Genomic DNA, 22,410 nt, shown 5'->3' on the forward strand with positions numbered 1-22,410 from the left:
AGTGTAACTGAGCAGCCAAGCCTATCTTAAGAGGGATAAACGTGAGCTGTAGAACTGTACAAATGAAATCTGTAAATACAAGTAGCCAAGTAACACTTACACTCAAGGTTTCAGTTATAAATAACTATTTATTTAACATCCATTTTTAAATAAGAGTTCTTTAGAAAGGCAATTCATGTAACAATGTAAATATACTTTAACATTACTTTTCAGAATCAGAGCAAGTTAGTGGATAATCTTTGGATATGCTTCTTACACAATTCCTACACCCTTGGGCGACTTTAATCAGATCTGAGGTTGCAGAAAGGAAAGGTTTAAGGAAGGAAAGTCGTATATGTGAGGACAACTAAATATTCCAATGAAATCTAGACAAGCCTTTCCCAGTAGTAACAATCTAAAACATGTTACCGCCTATGAGAGACAAACAATATCAAAGTCAATGGACTAGAAGAGTCTGCAGGGAGCCAGGACAGCCAAAGTCAAAAGTCTATGGAGCTGAGGCACTTCTTAGAATCAAACGTCTTGCTCAAAGTTAGAGAGTTTGTTAGAAAATCACTTGTAGGGTCCCAAGCTGTTAAGTCTGTGAAAACAGAGTTGGAATCAACTCTAAAAGTAAGCCACTGCAATTCCCAACTGAGAAAAGTATGGCTACAAGACAGTGAGGTAAGTACCCCAAGTCTAACCAGTACCTCTGGTGTGAAGAAGAGTGGTTCAGATGGCTTATGTCCTGCTATAGCGATGCAGACCCAGTGTTCCTGAGCCACAGGCCGGATTTCAGACAGTTCACTCGACTACGGATTACTCGACCCCTGGCACTCGGTTCTTGCAGCAATGAAGAAGTACAGCCAGACGGGGAAGATGGTCCAGTGTCGTTAGTCTCTGGGTTAGTTGGTCCCACTAACCCAAGGGGAGAAGTCGTCCATTCTGAAGCTGCTCTGTTGAATTGAAAAAAAATAAAATAAAAAAATTAAACTAAGAGTTTCAGCACAGCAGCAGGGCTTCACCTGGCAATTCAAAGGTCCAGGAGGATGCAGCAAGCTTCGTTCACGGTTTCTTCGTCAGTTGTTTCTCCCAGTGGTCGACTCTGCCTCTAGTCCCAAAACACTTGCCTTTTAAGAAGGTTTTTCCCATCCATGAACAGCCTAGGTTGTCAATCACACAACAGGGTGGATCAGGGCTGGTTGCATTCAGGCATTCCTAGAGACAAAGGACAGGGGAGGTTCGGGACCCTCACTCCCATCCTGTCCTTTCAGACACACTGCAGCCAGAGGCGGGCTTCGGGGCAGAAGCCCGCTAAAGACGAGACAAACAAAAGGCTCCAATCTGTTTCAACGCACAGTAAAACCCAAGAAAGACCTCACAAACAGAACATGTCAGCAAAAAGACGACAGGGGCCATTTTGATAAAATGGTCACCCATGGGTGCTATACTGCAGCTAAGGGTTCAGCCTGCGGTAGAAAAGCACAATGGTAGGAAAAAGTAAACCCCTGCCACCAACCATTTAAAGTAGGGAGAGTAACATAAGAATGTTACATGAGAATGTAGGATAAGGGGCTACTAGGTAGTCCCCCCAGCACTCCACACAAGATGGTGTGTGCTGGACCCACAAAGAGAAAATTTAAGTAAAGTCAATTTCTTTTTACTATTCTTGGGAACAGTAGTTCACACAAGAAAAGGTATTTTAAACCTTATGAGAAATCTAAAGGATTTCGCAGCCACACTGCACCAAAGGTGTTGTGTGTCACCTTACAAAATATAGATATCTATGAAGTTTATCAGACTCCCAAAACAGTGAAAATGCATAATCCAATTCAGGTCAAAACACATGAGGGACTGGGAAAAAGGTTTCACTCACTCAGGGTTAAAATTAAAAAGTCTGGAGACCAGCAGGGGGCACAGAGGACAATGGCTGCCTGAAGCATAGCTCCACTGTCTATGGGGACCAAAGAGATGAATACACGCTTTTCTTGTACTTTAATTAAACTAAAATAAGGAGAAACATAAATCGGAATCGTGTGGCAGGAAGTAGAACTCCTTTGGCGCAGGAACGGAGCCCCGAGAGACTGAAAACCAAAGGGAACCTCCTCCCCCAATCGTGACACGAAAAATGGCGGGCGGCCGTAGTGGACACTAACTCAGGAGCAGAGTGGTATTAGTCCGCCAGGGACACCAAGAGAAAGGGAACTGAAGGCGACAAGAGGCAGAGCCGCTCCGATTGTAGTGTAGCTCTGAGGCCGGTGTCATAGGCGGTGACACAGAAGTGAACGTTCACTGGGAAGAAGTGCAGGCTTAGGGGAGAGGCAACGCGGCTGGAATCCAGAAGCAGGTAGGCTGCGGGTGTCAAACGAGAGCCCGAAACAAGGCGTGAGGATCGGGGCTCGGATCCGGAGAAGGACGAAGGAGAGGCGACAGCCCGCAGAGCGAGGATGTGAATGGGGAAGAGCGGCGACACCCCGCAGAGGAGCAGCTTGAGAGAGGAAAAGCTGCTGAGGGGACGCCGCCGATGCCATCAAACGCAAACCCCTGAGAGAGGTGAGACTGCGCTGCAGGTCGGACAAGCACGATTTGACTGGGCGGATAAACGCAGCATGAAAAATTCAGAAAGGAATGAACGCTGCTCTCCCTTTTTTCATTGTGGACTAATGCGAAGGGCACTGGCCACGAGAAATTTGCAAAAGGGAGGAGAAGCACATAGAACACCAGATCTTCAGCAGAGCGGACCTTAGGAAGAGGCGAGCATGGCGAGACCGCTATCTTTATAAAAAAAGTCGAAGAACAAGAGGGAAGCCGGCGAAAGGAGGCAAGAGATCCCTAACCCAGGTAGAAATAGAGACTGGGGGAGAAGGAGAGACGCCAAGGACTAGCTGCATGGTAGTGAAAATAACAAGGAGGGGGAACACTATTGGTTCAGGCGGGAACCAATGGAGTGCATAGACATTTGACGAACTCTATGCTATATAACCTCAAGTCCTCAATTGTGAAAAGAGAGGTGACTTTCACCGGCGAAAAACCAAGACACAGAGAGACGCCACAGGGGGAGCCAAGGCGGAGAGGGACATACAGACTACTGGGCAACCAACGTATGGCCAGAGAGAAAAAAGGGAGACATAGGCTGGACTCATTGACGACAATATAATATCCGGCTGGCACCCTCGTACCATACTGTAGGGCAGAGATGGGAGCGCGCTGATCACCGAATTTGCAAGCAAGAGTGGTCGGAAAGGCACAACAGGCCCACGTAAAGTGGGATAAAACTGGCTCAGGAGAGAAAGAAGAATAGAGACAGGGGTGCAGAAACTGAAAGGGCATCGTACCCGATGGGAACATGCGGCCCAGAGAAGAGATACATATATGCGGAATCAGCACCCAGAAGTTGCAGCAATACAAGAGAGAGGGCCCAGTGGTCCAAGAAACTCCACAGAGAAACACAGTTGTTCAGACCATGGCTACCACGAAAGAAGATCCTAGCGGGGTTCCTGGTGGAGATAAAAGCGCTGAGGTCGGATATTCAGACGTCCATATGCAAAATAAGGGGAAAAGTGGAGCGCATTAAAGGCAAGGTGGACAATCTGGAGAACAATCAGACCAATGTGGATCCAATAGAAATGAAGCTTAACTCTAGAATGACTGATATTGAACTGCAGGAGGGAAAAAAATAAATAAACATTTAAAAAAAAAAAAAAAAAAAAAAAAAAATTCACACTAAAATGCATGACATGGATAACGGAGCAGAGGTCGAACCTGCGGTTCCTGGGACTGGCAGAAAAGGAAGTGGAAACCCCCCAACAGGTGGAACAAAAAGTCCAGGATATTATCAATCACTCGTTTCAGGAGGAAGGAGGAAAGCTGGTAACAATTGAAAGAGCTCACAGAGGCGGTAGGGCTTTCGGAGGACGACCTAGCTCAATAGTGGTTACATTCCTCAGCTACAAGGAAAAGACGGAGGTTCTCGCCAAAGACCAAACAGAAAATCGACTTCCAGGGCTCAAAGCTCAGGATATTTCAGGACCTCTCGAGTCTGACTCTGGCCAGAAGAAAGGCATGTAGACCACTCGCCATTAGGGGTATAACGGTATACCGTTAAAGATACCGTGAACCACTTAATTGAACAATAATAACCGTCACATTGTTTATACCGGTATACCGTTCATACCGTTAAGTGTGCTTTTCAATCTGATTTGGAAAGGCTGCAGTAAGCAAGTGCTGCACAGTCTTGGTCTTGCACTGTTGGATGTGCCGTCTGCCAAGTAGTTTCAGTTGGAGCAGTTTTTAATGCCATTCCATAAACCACACGTGCCTGTCACAAAATCAATATATTAGCATTAGGAAGAATAAATGCAGTGCCAAAAAGGAAAGGGGTTTACCTTGGGTTGGCGGCTTTGGGGTTTATATATTTATAATGGATGTTTTCTAAACATATGACAATGGGGGATTTCCCTGGTTCTATCATTGAATTTACATATAATAAGTCACACTGCGAAATTTACTCATCTCTGTGGGTATTCCCTGCTGCCATACCAAAGGGTAAGGGTCCGTGATTACTGAACACCTTTTGGCCCGCAAGTAAACTAAAGGCTGTAACGTAAAGAGAGAGTGCGTGTGCGCGTGTGTGTGTGTGTGTGTGTATGCGCACAAGCGTATACTACCATCAGTCTCCATTGATCTATGGCATGCTGGTTATCAAGATGGCAACATGTTCATCTTCACCAGTGGCCAGTGGGGGAGCTAACAGCCTAAATGACCACTTAAGAAAAACTATTCAGCTTGCTTTGCCAGTCGCAGCAGGGCTCACCCCCCCCCTCCTCCTCTCCACACGTGTGTTTGGTGGAAGCAAGGGGTGGCATTTCAGTGGAAAGTATGTTGAAAAGCCCAATTCTGGCCCTGGGTGCCTGGTTTTGTTTGTGATGATAAATCTGACAATTTATGACCTTTTAGAAAATATTTGTTAGGATTAGTTAACTTCACCTGCTATATTGCGATGACCATGATATACTGTCATTTGGCAAGAAGGTTATTGTACCGTCATAAAACTAATACGGTGACACCCCTACTCACCATATGCCTCACAGAACAAAAGATCAGATACAGATGGGGCTATCCATTTGACCTCACCTTCGAGTTTCAGGGAGAGGACAATAGGATCACCACACCAGAAAAAGCAAATCAGGTCCTAAAGAGGTTAAGAGAACAAAGGGATGTGTGATTGACGGTGGGCCCACAGGATGTCTCTCACTCCTAGATGGGAGAACAAAGAAAAACCCCACTCACGCAGAGGAGGGGAAAAAAAACGGGGAAAAAATACTTCAAGCCAAACCCTGTTTTGCGAACGAAGTCACTTTTAAGGGGAAAAATGGAGGAAAAAAAAGAAAAAAAAAATTATGGCAAGGGGCTTTCAAGGAACATGGCTATAGGAACACCAGGATATACACACGAACATAGAAATAGATCTTTGGGAGGAAAGAAATGAAGGCAAGAAAAGTTAAAGAGAACCCCATGGAGGGGGGTGGTCAAACCCAGGTGGCCCTCAGTTTTGGGAGGGCGTCTCATACCATGGGGCCAGTGCAGCTTCCATCGGCTGGGGTTCAGTTTTTATGGTTCATTCAGTTTATTGTTAATGGGGTGGGGGCATGATCAGAGCAACTAACAGGAGAGGAACTTGTTGGCAATCACAGGCTACAAGTGCAACACATGCTGGGAGGCAATGGGAACTAACATAGGAATGGCAAACCAGACAGGCCGGGGTGAGGGGAACCAGTATTAAAAGTGGGCACTTTGAATGGTAAAGGACTTAATTCACCAACTAAAAGATCCCTGCTGATTAGGGAATTCATTAGGCCAGAGCTGGACGTCCTCTTCATACAAGAAACGAGACTCAAAGCTGGGGATGAAAGGACATTGAGGGGAAAAGGGGTGAGACAAACGTTCTGGGCATCGGGGAGTCAAAACAATTTTTTTTTTAAAAAAATTTTAAAAAAAAGGGAGGAGTGGGAATACTTCTAAGCAAACAGATAAGACTAGAAAACCTGGTGGTGGAACGGTCAGTAGAGGGCAGCCGGATAATACTCCGGGGAGAATTGGAGGCGGCACGAATTACGTTAGTAGGGATAAAAATGCCCAATCAAGGACAGGACCCCTTTAATGACGCATTGCTAGCATCCCTGGGAGGGACGGAAGAGAACATAGTGGTGGTCTGAGGGGGGGGGGAATTTTAATATGTGGGCAGACTGGCAAATGGATAGACAGCAAACAAAGATCCAAGCCGCAAGAGTCCCACAGGGGGAAATCATTTGATTTGGGGCCACCTTGCAGGAGGAGGGATTGGTGGATCTCTGGCGAAAATGCAACCCGGGGAAAAGGGGGTATATGTTTAAATCGGAGGTCCATAATACCTTCACATGTGCTGACTACCTCTTGGTTAATAAAGAGCATAGATCCAGGGTGCAAAATGCAGTAATTCAACCAGTAGCGTGGATGGACCATGTTATGGTTATAGCTAACAGAGATGGATGGGATTCCCCAAAGAAGCACTATGTGGAGATGCAACGACTCTTTGTGGCTGGACAAGCTGTATGCCCAGGAGATGAGGTACGCGATAGTAATAATAATGGGGAAGTCGACATGACCACTGTGTGGGCAGCGGGCAAGGCAGTGTGGAGAGATCACCTCATAAGAGAAGGGGCCAGACGAAAGAGGGAACACAAATTAATAGATGATAAACTGAGAAGGGAAAATACCGACTTGGAGAAAAAGCTACATTCACAGGGGTCATATTGCAGAGAGCACCTGGCAACCCTTAAAGAAAAGCGGGAGGACCTAAAGATGTTGGGGAATGGGGAAGTGATGAGAAAGCTGAAGTTCTTAAGGCAAAAACATTATGAAAAGGGGGATAAAGCCGACAAGATGTTAGCTAACAGGCTCTGGATGCAGACGGAGGAAAGATGGGTTGAGAAGCTCCAATTGGAGGGGGGGAGGGTTATCTAGAGCGGCAAAGGAAGTAGCAGACCAATTTGCTACGTATTTACACTACGGGGGACATGGTTGGAGAGGGAAATGAAGGAGTACATAGAAGAGGCTGGCCTGACCAAATTAACAGAGGCTGAACACACCCCTATGGAGTCGGATATAACCTCAGAAGAGGTGCAAGCGGCCATAAAGAGACTTCCACCAGGGGGTCGCCAGGGGAAGATGGATATGGTATGAGATTTTACAAACAATTTGGAGACATCTTATCCCCGCACCTGGCAAATATGTTTAATTGCATTAGGGAAAAGGGCATAGCAACGTCATCGTTTTCTATGGCACACATAGCAGTGATCCCTAAGGCAGAAAAGGACCACACAAATTGCAAGTCATATAGACCCATATCTCTCCTGAATACAGACGTTAAAATATACACAAGAGTGCTTGCCTCACGCATGGCGGGTACTATGCCCCGCCAGGTCCACCCAGATCAGGTGGGCTTCATAAAGGATAGGCAGGGAGCGGGCGCAATGCGAAAGGCCTTGAATATAATGAAGCACACTGAAGAAAGCGAGGGAAACCATGCTCTCCCCAGCATGGACTCAGAAAAGGCGTTTGATAGGGTAGAATTGAACTTTTTGTGGGCTGTGCTGAGGAACATGGGATTTGGTGAAACATTCATAAGAGGTATTCGGGCTCTGTATAGATGCCCAAGAGGGAGGGTGATGGTATAACGAAATATCCAAAGAGATAATCATGCCCAGAGGGACAAGGCAGGGGTGTCCTTTATCGCCACTGTTATACGCGCACTCCATGGAGCTGTTGGGGAACAACATTAAGGAAAAATAAAGATACCAGAGGGATCAAGGTAGATGCAATGGAATATAAACTGGCAATGTTTGCGGACGATATTTTACTATATTTGTCAAACCCCCACGAAGATGTTCCGAAAGTCCTCCAACTAATACAAGAATTTGGGAAATGGGCAGGACATAAAGTGAACATTGATAAGTCAACACTCTTCCTATATAAAAACTCTGAAAGGGAGAACCAAGCTGAGTCAATAGTAGGGGGAATTCCCACTAACCATAGAGGGCTCAAATATTTGGGCATCAACATCACAGAAACCACGGGAGAACTGTATAAGGCAAATGTACCTCTTCTCTTGAAGGAAGTAACAAAAACCTGAAGAGATGGGCCAAATTAACTATATCATGGTTGGGCAGAATGAATGCCATAAAGATGGTGGTTCTCCCCAAATTGCTGGCTTTATATCAAATGTTTCCGATTCCTATCCCAAACCACCACTTCACTGAAATAAAAGGGATGACCCGCAAATTTTTATGGCAGGGGAAAAAACAAAGGATAGCGTATGAAATATTGATCCAGCCAAAAGGAAAAACGAGGGGTGGCTTTGCCGGACATGCAAGGGTATTATCGAGCCTCCCAATTCAGGGCTCTGGTGTCCCACCTACGAGGAGATAAGCGAAAGCAATGGGTGGCAATTAAGAACTATCGAATGAGACCAGTCTCACTAGGAGAATGGTTGTGGGCCCCGAAAAAAGCCTTTCCAAAGAGTGTCCTTAACCATTTTACCACGGGCTCCCTCCTAAAGTTGTGGTGGAACAAAGGGGAAATTAACAGACTTACGACTTGGCCCTCTCCTATGAGCTGTATATGGTCGCCTCAAATACGCGATGATAAAGCGACCCGATACAGTTCCAGAATTGGTATGAGGCGGGGTTAGAGAGAGTGGGCCAGATGATAAAACCGGCGGGGTGGATAACATTGCAGGAATTCGAAACTGGTCTGCAAATAGGACCATTGGAGGTGTTCAAATTCCTTCAGCTCAAGGGGGTCCTGTTGGCGGGGAAATGGAAGGAAAAACTGAGGAGGGACCTTACCCCAATGGAAAAGATTGTAAGTGAGTCGTCATCGACAAAAGGCCTCATATCTAAGTTGTACATAGGTCTGCTTGAGGCTAAAGGCAATAAAGGGAGAGGGCATTAGAAGAAGATGGGAAAAAGGCTTGGGCCCAATGATGTCGGATGCTTTGTGTTCACGAATCTGCGCAGCTGCCCACAAGACATCTATTTCCGTTCAATACAAGCTGCACGGGCTGAAGTTGCTTCATTGATGGCAATTCGATCCCAAGAGACTGTCCAAGATGTACACCCAAACGAGCCCCATGTGTGCTGGAGAGGTTGCAATAGGGTGGCACACTACTGCCACATGTGGTGGTCATGCCCTAAATCACAAGCGTACTGGAAGGAGGTCTTGGGCTGGATCAGGAAGGTGGAAGGGATTCCAAGCGACATTGATCCTAGATTGGTCTTCTTTAGCTTAGAACTAAATGACAAGCGATGGGAAAAGGTGCCACATATGACTGACTTTTTACTCTTGGCCGCAAGGGTTTGTATAACTATTGGTTGAAAATCTGAATCTCTCCCAAGGGAACAAATGTGGGTTAAAAAAGCTAAGGACCTATAAGAAATGAAGAACCTAACGGCGCAACTGCATGATACAACAATGAGCAGAGAGCTGGAATGGGCGCCCTTCATTGCGGCCTATAAATAACAGAATGAGTAGTTTGATTTTTGCCATTAGTAGAGCGGTGATCCTGCGTAGTCACGTACGTGCCTCTTCATGCCCTGTTTTGACTTTGGGGTGAAAGGGGAGGGTGACAGGGAATAAAAGGTTATGTGTCATGTTTGTGCTTTTTAAGAAGATGTAAATTTAATTTTGAACATGACAGTAAAATCAAAGAAAAAAAATATTAAAAAGTCCTACAGTCCAGCAAAAGAGCTGGGGGTCTGTAAGGTTGAAGGGGATTAGCACAGACATGAGAATTCTCTATAACATGACTGCACCAATATATGCCAGTATTCACATGTACTCCTTCACACAGTGTTCATGTTTGCTTTGCGCAAAATCCAATAATCAACAACCATAACCAAAAGTACCTCCACGATAAAAAAAATATATTTATAAAAGAAGCAATAAACAAACAGAACCACGCAAAGTCCCATCAACCGAGGGCTCAACTACCCACAACCTATCAAAGACAAACAACAAAACACAAACAGCCAAGACTACACCCAAAAGACCAGGAAAAACACCAATTGAAAGAGGATCCCACTAAGGAACACAACCCACACATCATCCCTCGCCACAAGAAAGACAAAGAAGCCAGAAAAAAGAACAGAAATATTAAGAAATCCCAAACCACTCCGGAAGCACCGAACAGCATGATCCCACAACACCAAGACAAACATCCGAGATGGCCCAAAGAGACATACAAATAATAGAGCAAAGCTACAATGCTTGCTACCTGTCCACATACCACAACGTGGTAAACAAAACAGCACAGCAACAACGAACCAACAGCCAACAAGCGTCATGAATACAGACCCAACCAGGACACCAAACGGAACACAACAACTAATAAACCATCCCAGCCGGTCTCCACCATGAATACCCCAACCAGAACAAGGAACAAACTGGAATCCATCACACTCTACACCCCCTGTATCACCAAGACTAGAACAGAGAGGTAGCTAACCTATTTACCATCCAGAATTAACCAATCCCGCCATAAACCTCATCAGTCTACTGAACAAAGAGACTGACCAACAAAGAACCACCCCACCCAAAAGACTCAACTGGGAAAACCCACCTGGACCGGAAACCCAACCAACACCACACTGGTCAGAACAAACAATACTAACAACAACACGAAAGGCAAATCAAGCAAAACTACACTGCAGCCTCCTCAACGTTAGATCAATGGCAAACCACTGAATTACCTCCTAAGCGAAGGAGGCACAGACATGCTCTTCCTTACAAAAACCTGGCTATCGGACAACTATAAAAAGGCATCGCGAATGAAGCAATACCCGACAATTATAAATTAATACACGCCAACAGAGAACACCAAAGAGGAGGCAGAATCGCAACTATCAAAAAACACGCATAAGCATCTCCAATCATCACAACCAGCGGGGAAGACTATGAATCCCTCCTAATCAAGATAGAACTCAACAACCAATCCAACATAGTATTCCTCCTGATCTACAGACCATCTTCTTACAACCGCAACAAAACTAGCGGGCAAGGCCGCCATGTTATCAACCCACCACAACAACCTAATCGAAAGAGATCCCACCGATACAAACATAGATACAACAGAAAACAAACTCATTGGATCACCAAGGCCCTTGACCAATTAGCGCCAGCTAAAACATCCCAAAAACTGCCAGCAAAATGGTTCACAGAGAAGAACTGAAAAAACAACTACAAAATGTAGAGAACAACACACCAAACAAGACCAAATAAAATACCAAAGACAACTCCAACTGTACAAAGTAACAGTCCTCAATGCAGAAAAAAAAGAAAAGAAAAATGAAACTCTACTACGCCACAAGAATAGAATTGTCAAACAATTCATAGAAAGAACTCTTCAAAATCATCAGAGATAAAAAAAAACTCTTCCTGCTAAAATTCCATCACCCCTACACAAACACTTAGACAAAATCACCAACCACCTGAGAGCAAAAATAGACACAATACAGGAGACCATCAACCTAGCCGGGGCAAAGACAACCACCGGATCACAGACACCAGAAGAAACAAAACTCATCTGCCTAGAACCAAAGGCAGAGGAAACTTTCACCACACCGATCAAGGACACCAACCTTGCAGGATCTCCAATGGACCCCCGCACCGACCCCCCCGGACGTCTTCAAAGGAATCCTCAACCACAGAACCCCAGCAACAAGCTTCCGGAACCTAATGAATTTACCACACAAAGAGGAATAGTAAGTCGTCCTTCAAAGCAGCAAACTTCAAACCACTGATAAAAAAGGTCAGAAAGCACAGAAGACCCAAGCAACTACAGACGATAGCCAACCTGCCCTACCCAGCGAAGATCCTGGAGAACCACATCCACAAAATCCATCTTAAAAACGTCAAAACAAACAGAATACTCAACCAATCACAAGTTGGCTTCAGAGCGATGAGAGGAACAGAATCAGCACTTCTATCGATATGGGACGACCTGAAAATAAACGCAGACGACACCCAATCGGCCCTGCTTCTATTGGACATTTCAGCAGCTTTGGACACAATCAGCCACGCAACACTAATAAAAAGAATGATGGAATGTGGCATGCAGGAATCCGCACTGAAGTGGATTACCTTATTCCTAACAAACTGAACCGAAAGAACCTACTTACCACCGTTCAGCTCAAACACCAAAAATGTATCCTGCGGAGTGCCAAAGGGTTCCAGCCTCTCCCCTCTACTTTTCAACATCTACATGGGCCCACTGATGAAAAGCATTCGATCCTACGTACTTACCGCCTACAACTACGCAGACGACACAACTGATTGTGAAAACAAACAGAACACAGGAACAAAATAACAACCCTCAGCAACTGCCTCACAGACATGGATGACAAAGAACAACCTCAAACTGAAGCCCGCAAAAACGGAAATAATATTCTCACCCGCAGGGTTCGATGGAGGGAACCCACAATTGGACTGGCCAATCGGCATGGGAACGCAACCAGAGACACCAATGTAGTAAACAACCTAGGAATACTCATGGACAAAGGACTATCACAGGAACCGCAAGTCAACGCAATCACCAAAAAAATGCTTCTTCCTCCTACTACTACTACTCAGATCCCCGATACTCATAAGAATTACCTACGCAAACAGACTCTACCTAGGAATGCCAGAAAGACTCACCAAGAAACCCCAAAAGGGTGTAAAATACAGCAGCCAGGATCCTACTAAGTTTAAACAGACGAGACCACATCACTCCAGCACTGAAAACACTATACTGGTTACCAGTAAAAAAAAGTGCATCAAATTCAAAGCACTCTGTATCGCCCACAAAGCATTGCACAGACAAGGAGCGGAATTCCTCCAAGACAAGATTAGCCGGCATCGCCCAGGAAAGAAACTAAATCCAGCAACGACCTACAAATAGAGGCAAAACACCACGAAAAAGGAAATTCGTCGGAACAGCGTTCTCACGTCTAATTGCCATCACCTGGAACAACATGCCCAAAGTAATTAGAACCACAGAAGACCACATCACCTTCTTGAAACTGCTCAAAACCTGGCTATTCAGCAGATAATGACAACCTAGAAGGGACACCAGCAACAACAAAACCGCTCACAGACAACTAGAGAAGAGATGAGGGACCAAAGAACTGCAAACAAGAACCTGCCTAAATACCATCAAGCGGCATCCAAAGGGCCGCCCTAGAGAGACCACAACGAACTGACAGACTTTACTAACCCTCTTCCCTTCCTGCTCCTCCTACAGCCTCTACACCAGATCTTGGACTAGTCACATTCAAACATACAGAGGACCATTACTATGCCGACATTCAGAGTGAACCACCCACGTAGCTCAATACCATCAAAAATGCAACAACACACCAAGATGCCGGACTACTGTACAGCTATGACCACCTGTGGCTAAATCCATTATGGACACTATCTAACCAGTGCACACAGCCAACCCATCATAACCACACAACACTAACACCAACGCAAAGCACTACCACACACCCGAGGCATGGAATCTTACCCATACGGTTACAATACGTGTGGCCGCTCACAAGTGACCACATGCAAAACACTCACAGACGCCAGATTCTCCTGGTTCTGAACCTATCCTCTCACCCTTTCCCCTACTAAACCCCCACCCCACTTTTTTGCAGATCAACACGAGCGCCTGGAGGCTGCCCCTGGGTGGCAGTGGTGCAGTAAAAATCAACTGCATATAACATAATGCCAGTAAAAATTTTAAAAAAGAAATTCATGCCACAGCAGAGAATGGCTAGACTGGGTGCCCCAAAAGACCACATAAAAGCACAGATCATCCTTTCTAAAAAGAAAAAAAGAAAACATGTTGTACTGGCATCTATGATGGATACCCATTAAAAAGTGCATCGTGATTGGGATACCAAGATGGCCACTGAGGGGAGAGCAGCGTGATCATGGAGCTCTCACCCCATCCCCCCCACCCCCGACCCCCAGGCCAAAGACAATAAAGATAGATTAAAAGAGCCTTCCCCAGGCGAGGATTTATCAATGTAGGCTGCAGTGGTGGAGTGCAACAGCCCGGATCGCTGGGGGACTTCGGCAGAGGCAGGTGTGCGGCCTCCGTCTCCACAGTGTCAGAGCCACGGGGGCACTGCGCCCGTGGCCAGTGCAGGCCAAGCTGAGAGATACGCTCGCAGACCACGAGCAAGAAGAACCACTCAGGGAGAACCAGGATGGTCGAAGATCCAGTGCGGCTGCAAGGCTGGATGGTGGAAAGCAGCTGCTGTGGGACGGCGGAGGAGCCCAACAGGAAGGAGCTGGCTGCAATATTGGAGTGTTATAAGATTGGGTACTCCCAGTTTTTTATTTTGAGGGGGGTCGGGGGGGTGGCACCATCAATGGGAGACTGATACGGTGGGAGCAAGGGGTGATATTGGAGGCCCACAGGGGCTGGATTCGTGGAGCAAGGTCTCCCCTGCGGGCGAGCAACAGTGGAGAGAGCGAGTCGGGACTGAACCGACCCCGCGCCGGCAAAGCAGCGTCTCATCAGAGAAATCAGGAGGAGCCAAACCCGTAGCCCACTGCTGAGAGCTGCGGAGCGGCGAAGAGCACATGGAGTGGCTAAGAGGCCCGGGAGGAGCCACACAGCGAAGAGGCAGGAAGGCGGTGACCCTGAGGGGCTCGACTCTCCCTTGCCCCGTATCGGGCAGAGAACCATCACAGGTCAGCTTGCGCCCTGGCCCAAGGAAAGGGTACAAGCAGGCAGAGGCTGGCAAGTGCAGGCAGCGATCACCAGCTTTGAGCAGAGTGACAATGAGGTGTGGGGGAGCGTGGCAGGAGGGCTACTGACCAAGTTTTGAAGCCAGCACTGCAGAGAAAACCAGGGGAGGCCCTGTGGTGTTATAGCCGGGGTGGCTGGAGGCCCATTTAAGGTACATTTTCGATTTTGGAACTGCATATAGTGCCTCAGCCAGCACACCCCATCCATAAACACAGCAAGGGAGACAAGGGAGCAAGAGGCGCACCACGCATAGAAGACAGTGACCGATGGGGCCCGGGCCAATCATGAGGCCGAATAGAGGGCTAAAGAGTCCATCTACATCCGCGGTGGGCAAGGAAGAATAAGCGAGAGGCCATTTGGTTGGGCTCAGGGCAGAGTGATCCTGGCACCAAGGCCAGGAGGAGGGTCATTTGAAACCCGAGGAGGACAAAAAGTGGCTCAACCACGCACAGTTAGAGGGGTGTTCCAACCCCTGCACAGTCAAGGGCGGATCCACAAAGCAGCGGAGGAAGGAGGTTCCTACACCCTGAAAAAAAAATGTCCAAAAGAGGTCCAATGGATGCAAAAACAATATCAGAGAGAAGAGGCGGGGCAGGGCTCTCCCCCATCTGACCTGCCTACAAACTATATCCAAAATGAAAAAAGGGGAAGGACATGCAAGCTGCCCTTAAGTCTGTGAAGAAACCACAGGAGAGCACTCTGCAGAGACTCTGGCGCAGAGAAAGTGTGGTACCGGCACTGTAAAAGATTAAGTGGTCACCCAGGAGGTCCTTCGCCAATGCTGTCAGGATTTTGGGGACAAGATAGCGAACACCATTCAGTCGCAGTTGAGCATTATGCGAGCTGGACTTTCCCAATAGGTGAAGGGGGAAATAATGAAACTAAAGGAGCTGGAGACAGTACACTTCTGCAATCATTAGCCTGTGCAGGTATTATTATCACATCAGTTTCTAGTCCATTTGATGCCAAGGCAAAACACTAGAAAGCGCCCCCGCCCACGCGCCACTCCCAAACTACACTGTTAAGTAACTCCTACCCAAGGTCAATAAATCACTGCTTAACAAATGAAATCGGTTTTATTACATCATGATTCAAGAACTTTGCAGTAATTCCTCGGACAAAGCAGTGTACACAAACAGTATATAGTACTTTTAAAGTTTTGTGTCAATTTATTGTCTATGTTAAGGGCACTCTCCTTGACTTGATGCTGCGAAAGCATTTATTGCTGTTGCATAATCCGTTTTTTCAACAAGTTCACTCTCAATTGAAAGTATTGCAAGGGCTGATGGCCTTTCCTCCGCCACTGTGGAGCACAAGTATGTCTTTTATCAGTTTCAATTTACTAAAGCTCCTCCCACCACTTGCCACTGTAATTGGAATTGTTAGTAAGAGCCTCATGGCAACCTACGCATTTGGAAACAACCAATGTGTTTTTGTGTGATGAATATGCTACAAAACTTGAAGGGGCATAATAGAACTCTTCTGAAGAGATGGCTGGATATGTCTCAGTTCCTCGGCCAACTGGGAACCATCTATATCAGATTCTGGTGCACTATCACAACCCTTTGCTAACAATTGCTCCAGTGCTTGGACAGTTGTATCAGTTCTTCTTTACCAGGCAAGGGCTATATGTTGTACATGAAACCCCAGCTTCAATTGTGCGCAGACAACTGGGAAAAGCGCCTTTCAAGCGAAGTAGTTATGGCATCAATCAGGGTATAAAATACAGTTACTTTAAAAAGTTAATCTTCATTCTCAGGGGTCTCGTCTTGAGTCTCATAGGCAAACAATTTCTTTTTTTTTCTAATCCGTTCAGTTGCCTTAAATGTAGGGTGCCTTGAATGTAAGGCTCTCTCTTTTGCTGTTGTTACAGCAGACTCAAAACCAACACTCCTATAACTTTTGACAAAGGTAATTTGTTTGGACTGCATGGATTTGCTTACAATCTTCACCTGAAATAGGTCATACCTCACAACTTATGTACAAATAAAACTTAAATCTTACAAGTGTAAAGCAAGGGATAGCCTCCGAGGACATCGTTGAATCATTGACTTTCTCCTTCAATACTCACGAGTACTGTGTGCATCTCAACAAATTGATACTGCACTGCTCTCAAGCTTTCAATTCTACATTCCCATCATGTTTCACAGACCTTTTTCAAGGAAAGATTTTTTTCATACTCACTGAGAATGTTCCAGTATTTGGTTGAAGCTGCAAACAAATTATAAAGTCTCTGAAGTACACCATAAAGATAAACAGATTTCACAGAGAATCTCCAAGCATCGCCAACCACCAAATTTAAACGGTGGAAGCCACGTGGGTTAAAAAATGCACAGGGGTATTGCTCGAGAACTTGCGCTTGGACTCCTTTATTTACCCCAATCATGTTTTCACCATTACCATACCCCAGACCACAGTCCTTCACCAGATGTCTAGTCTGCTGGGCGATACCCTATAAAATATTCTTTCACAGAAATGTGTTTGCCTGTAATATCCACAATTCCTACAGTGCAAGACAGTTGCTTGGTGTGGTGATTTATGTGGTATAATCCAAAATAACAGAAATATTTTGCAGCCTTCACCCTTTGTAAAATTGCATTCTTTACTTGAGACCCCATTAAACTAATTAGTACATTCTGAATGACATTTCTGCAATAGTGACTGTGGATCTTTTGTGAGGTCAGTCGATGCAAATGATCCATCATGATTGGAATACATTTCCCTAGTAGTGTAACAAGGCCCAAGAAATGTCCATTGTTTGGAGTCAATAATGTGTTTGAAGAGCCACGAATGCCAAATTATTTTTGGACAGAAAGACAACTGGCATAATTCTTTCAAGCACAGCCCGCCAACTCTTGGTCTCTGCCTGCATTTGATCTTGCAGGAGAGAATCAATACAAACATCTCCTGTGCGGCACCTTTAAGCATCCACCCACTTGCTACTGGATTTAGCATGTTCAGGAGACCCTTTGTGCATTTTAAAATAGTTACCAATATGCTTCCAGTTATTAATGCCATCACTACCAAGTTGCGATTTTGGAATAGGGTCAAAAAGCCTACAGCAAAAACAGTAGACTATCAGTCAAAATAGAATATTGCAGCCATGGCCTGCAGACCATTTCTTTGTTAGGTAATACCATGAGCCCATATGAAGAAGAAAAGTGCCTATTTTTGTCATCCCCTAGGTATGGATAACTAGGAGGTGGCATAGCCTATGGCCCTCCCATTACAATTTGATCATGCACATGTCCAGGCATTGATTTAAGCCATAAAGAAATGTCTTCAAACCAACAAGTTTTAGTGCCTTGTTCTTGTTGGTCATCATTGCCCTCTAGTGCTTGGGTTCTTGAGGCCTCATCTCTTGAAACTTGTGGAATGACCACAGGCAGTACCTTTTCTTCAGGAATTCCCATTGCCTGGCCTTGGGGAGGGCGCTTATTTCCGTCTTTTAAAAATGCATTTGTTGCACAATCCCCCTACCCACCTGCCAAAATCAGCTCTCCTTCTGAGGCGCTGTGGAGCCCAGGGGTGGTATTTATTTTTACTAGTTATCTTTCATAGGCGTGCAATAAAAAAGACCATGCTTTCCCTCTTGCCCCCCCCCAGCACCAATTGCAAACTGTCGGGCTTTATACCCATTTAATTTTTATGTAGGCTCTAAAATGCTCCATTTTAACCCATTACCCATTATTTAAAAAAAATTCATGGGAGGAAACTCCCCCCCGACCCCTCCTTGATTGGTTCGAGCTCCCTCACTGCGCTCGGTGTGGCATTTTTCTGCAAAATGTTTATGCCCCTACACTTAAAAAAAATTACCAGCTCCCGCTGGCAGTCAGACTTTTTTAGGAACAGGGTGGGGGTGCCCAGGGACTGTGGTGGGAGCAGGATTTGCGGGAGCACTGGGATAGTGGTGGGGAGAGCCCAGGGACTGGGTAGGAGTGGGATGAGGGAGCACAGTGTCTGTGATGGGAGCAGGTGGGGGAGCCCACAGACTATACTGGGAGTAGAGTGCGATGACGGCGCGCAATAGTTCATAGCCATTTGTACAACTGTCCATTTGACATTTCTGGGGGGTCCGGCATGTCCAAATTTTGCTCAGGGGGGCCCAGACCAAAAAAGTTTGAAGACCACTGGTTTAAAGGAATATTTTCTAAAATGTCAACAGAAGCATCGGGTTGTACCTACCTTCTTTCTGAGTAGTTCTGCACACAAGCAAGTGGGGGAGGCAATGCAGTCTTCTTTCTTTGTGCACGGGTCTGGGTAGAAAGCAATTGGAATGTAGGGGCGGGAACCCATAGCTCTCAACCATTTGTATCGCAAAGGCGGGTGAAAACACCCGATTTTATTTTTGGCGGGTGAGAGGCCCATTGAAATGAATGGGCGTGCTGGAGGCTTGGCGGGTGAATCAGCTGTTTACAAGGCGGGTGACACAACCGCCAAAAGCGTGTGAGTTGAGAGCTATGTGAACCCAGGAATGCTTAAAGGCAGCCGTCTCTTTTCCTCCATGGTGTGTTGTTCCAACTTGATTACAAAGGCGTCCTTTTATGCCCCCACCCCAAGCGGCACGAAAGTTCAGAGAGCCTCTGACTTCCGTAACATTACGCAAGTACTATGTGAATGGCAGTCAGCAGCTGCCGCTGCTGTGCTGCGGCTTCTCTCCCCACGGCAATTGCGCCCCACACCCAAGGAAATTTTGCCCTCAAGGGACCGGGCAATTTCACCCACTGGGGCAATTGCGCCCCAGGCAGTCGCCCAGGTCAAGCAACAGGCCTGATTAGATCAGGGTCTGTATCATACCTGCCTACATTTGAAAATCAAAATTCCTGAGATTTATGCCCCGCCCACAGCCACACAAGACTCCGCCCATTTGCACATGGCTCCGCCCACACGTCCAACAGGTAAACTCGGTTGTTGTAGGCTTCAGTTTGCTTACTATAGCATTGAAAATAATTCATTCAATGCTATAGTTAGCAAAATGAAGGCAGTGCTGCCGCCTTCACAATAGTGCTTTCAATCCATGTCATTGGATAGAAAGCACCATTTTTGCGGTGGCGGCGGCTTCTGTTTGTTTACTATAGCACTGAAAATAATTCATTCAATGCTATAGTAAGCAAACTGAAGTCGCCGCCGCCGCAATAATGCTGCTTTCAATCCATGTCACTGGATTGAAAGCAGCATTATTCCTGCTGCAGCGCCGCCTTCATTTTGCTTACTATAGCATTGAAAGAATGATTTTGGTAAGCAAAATGAACGTGGCACCGCCGCCGTAATAATACTGCTTTCAATCCAATTATATGGATTGCAAGCACATTATTACAGGGGTCGGGGTCGCATTGAGGGACGTTTCCGGGTCCCGCCCAATTCTCCACCCGATTGGCTACCGGCGGCAGCCAATCAGGTGGAGAATATGACGGGACCCGGAAAGAATCTCAAAATTCCTGAGATTCACGGGACTTTTCCGGAGACCCGGAGAAATGCTTAAAATTCCGGAGTCTCCGAAAAAATTCCGGAGGTTAGGCAGGTATGGTCTGTATAGTAGCTGCACAGCAGTTACTGCATCTGCGAGCATTCCACAGCCTGAACCCAGTGCTGGTCATTGGGCCGGCTCTCGGCGGATCCGAGATCTGGCACCAGATATGGAGCCAGATCACAGGATCCGGCTAGAATCAGCCACCCAAGCCCATGAACCACACTGGAGAAAAAATTAATACATTTTTTAAAAAAATGTAAACAAAAAAAAAGGCACCTGCATTGCCTTTTACTGCAGCTTTGGCACTGGTGTGCAATGCACAATGCTCGCTACATGTAGCGAGTATTGTGCATTACATACTAGTGCCAAAGACGGCGGTAAACAGCAATGCTGCCGTCGCAGGAGCTTGTGTTCTATTTTTTAAGTATTCCAGCATGGCTGGATGTCCACTACGAACCCTGGCCCCTCTAGACCACGCCCCCCTCGGGCACCGCCACCTCCAGCTCCTCCCCCACACTGGCCCTTGTGTTGTAGGATTCCCCCGCCACATTTTTCCATTGCCACCACTGCCTGAACCATACCATAGATGAGCTTCGGAGCAGCTACTAAGTCTACAATACCAACAACAACAGGCTGCCCTGTGTAATTTCAAAACCAGATGTTTAGAAATCCACGTACTTACAATGTTTAATTTCAACACGTGACAAGTACAATACAACGAAGTACAGCTTCAACGTGCATTTCCGGAAGTTGCAAAAGGACTCCTCTTAACAATATAACAAAGGGGTGACAACGGCTAAATTGATGGATGCTAAAAGAAATGCATATAAAATTCACTACAAGAGCGGGATCGCATGCACTCACCTGATTCTGCCTGCAATCGGGATTTGACTTTTCGTATAGTTTCTAGTTCCCATTTGAGAAACGGACCATAGGAAGGCTCCGCCCCACGTCATCACGTGTTCCGCATCACGCGCTCTGCAACGTTCACGTCTTTTTCTTATTGCACGAGCCGGGGAGGCAAGGCGACTAGGCGTGGTGGCACGAGCGGGACGGAGAGGCAAGGCGTTGCAGGACTCAGCGGGAGAGATTTCTCCGTTACAAAGCACATTTCGTATAGTTGCTTAAAGTTTTCCCATGTTGATTGTTACTTTAATGTAGAGCGGGGAAGGGAGTATTTCTGTGTATTTTGCAGATTTGTAATGTGCATCAGGGGTGAGATTTACTTAAAGGTGATTTGGCCGTGGGAAATGTGTTTTATGGAGTGGGCCTGCGTGTTCCTCCCTTCCCAAAGAGAGGGGAGGGTTGGAGGATTTGTTATGTCCAGCAGGTGGGGATATGTCTTTTATGCAGACAGATGCAGACGGACCGTGAGAACATGGTCGGATTCTGGCCTGGGGGCACCCATGCCAGTGGGCAGTGGCTTCGCCAGGGGGGCCAGTGCCACCTCTGAAATCCTGTGCCCCCCACCTAAGGCGAGCCGTGACCGTGTTCTCTGTTCGTGGTGTTATTTGTGACACTCACTGAGGCAAATGTCTGCATATCACAGGGCAATACTCCTTTTGTCTCCAAGCTAGTAGTGATGGAGCAGTTTACAGCCCCTCCCATCAGAATGTATCCTCCGCTCTGATGGGAGGGGAAGTGCAGTGGGGTGTTGGAAGTTGGTGTGCACAAAAGCCTCTCTTCAGGAGTGGTTGTGATGTCACACATTACCTTTCATAGGCAGCCCCCCTTCTGTCTGTGCCCCCCCCTACTTTTGTCTTTGGCCCCCTCTGTGCCCCTCCTAAATTTGATTCCTGGCGACGCCACTGCCAGTGGGGCAGGATTGTCCAGCAAGGGCGCCAGGACACACGCGCAGAGTTGCCTAGCAGGGGTTCTGCTCATACCTGCCTACATTTCCAGAAGCAAAACCCAGGGAATGACGTCACCAATGCCCTGCCCCCTTCCCCAAGACCCCGCCCACCAGGCTCAACCACTTAACAAAAAAAAACGCTGAGAGACAAACAAACAAAAGAAAAAGAGCAGTCTTTTTTGTTTTTGGAGTGTGCGCGGGTGTCACTCTCTTCACATCAGGAGATGCTGCTAACGGCGCCGGCCTTCAGATCTGTCGCAGATCTTTAGTTTCCGCCCATGCCTC

At 46.6% G+C, this 22,410-nt stretch overlaps 1 protein-coding gene across 2 annotated transcripts in view; it reads right to left on the reverse strand.

The window, feature by feature from the left end:
• Positions 1-21,239, reverse strand: part of CMTR2 (cap methyltransferase 2) — a 62,251-nt gene extending 41,012 nt beyond the window's left edge. The window contains exon 1 of one of the 2 annotated variants that reach the window (XM_069654717.1): positions 21,138-21,239. The gene's annotated coding sequence lies outside the window, so the exon portion shown is untranslated. Of the gene's footprint in view, positions 1-16,987; positions 17,010-21,137 lie in introns of those variants that run through there. The other variant, XM_069654727.1, reaches the window with a different exon arrangement.
• Positions 21,240-22,410: the final 1,171 nt, after the last annotated feature.

The sequence above is a fragment of the Ambystoma mexicanum genome, chromosome 1p (assembly GCF_040938575.1).
Source record: "Ambystoma mexicanum isolate Mex_15411 chromosome 1p, UKY_AmexF1_1, whole genome shotgun sequence".
Classification (NCBI taxonomy): Eukaryota; Metazoa; Chordata; class Amphibia; order Caudata; family Ambystomatidae; genus Ambystoma; species Ambystoma mexicanum.